Below are 979 nucleotides of genomic sequence, written 5' to 3'. Positions count from 1 at the left end.
GCTGTAAAAAGTAGTCCTGTGTTGAGGCAAGGAGCTTTAGTTTATACGAGGAAGCTATATTCAATATTTGAAGCAGAGTTGTTACATGGTATATATGGTCTTGTTGTGGAGTGCTCAGCCACTTCAAATTCAGAATTTTATGTTAGAAGCTTAGATAATGAGCACACAGTCAGACCGTGGGTTTTTAAGGTCAATAAAGGTAATTCTGAAATTACATGCAACTGTAAAAAATTTGAAATTATGGGGATATTATGTGCAAACACTCTAAGAGTGCTTAACCATGAGAATATAATAAAGATCCCTGATAAATATATTTTACTGCGGTGGTCGGTTCATGCAAAGAGGGATATATATAACAACTATGGTTATAAACATTTGAAAGATTCGCAAACTTCAGCAACTTGTTCGAGTGGTCTCATATATCGAACGCACGTTCATAAATTTGCATATCGGATCAGCATATTAGCTCAAGGTAATGAACTGCTGAAAAAAACGTGCTGGAAACATTAAGGAAACTAACACTCGAATCTGAAGTCATATTGAATGGGAAATAACCTCAGGAAATGACAATGTCAAAGAAGAAAAAGACACCGAATAAACCACACAATTTGAAGGTCCCAATGAAGATGCGGCCAAAAGGAGTTTCTAATGCTAGATTAAAAGGCTTTTGGGAGAAGAATAACCGATCAAAAAGTAAGATTGAAAAATAAACAAAGTGTTAGTTAGGTTATATTCTTCTATTGTTTTGGATGTATGCTGAATTACAGCTCACTAACATGACACATTCTTTAACAGGAAAGAATAAAGAAGTTGTTTCAAGTCAAGAAACATTTCACCCATCAAATCCAAGTTAATTTTCAATGTCAGATCAGTATAGTCAGGTACATAACTTAAAGTTCAAAGTATTTTATGTTGTGTGATCTAATTCCGAATTGACATATGTACTTATATTCACATGTGATTTCTTGAAATCAGCAGG

This window comes from Phalaenopsis equestris, unplaced genomic scaffold (assembly GCF_001263595.1).
Source record: "Phalaenopsis equestris unplaced genomic scaffold, ASM126359v1 Scaffold000392, whole genome shotgun sequence".
Classification (NCBI taxonomy): Eukaryota; Viridiplantae; Streptophyta; class Magnoliopsida; order Asparagales; family Orchidaceae; genus Phalaenopsis; species Phalaenopsis equestris.
Note: the sequence above shows the minus strand (reverse complement) of the source record.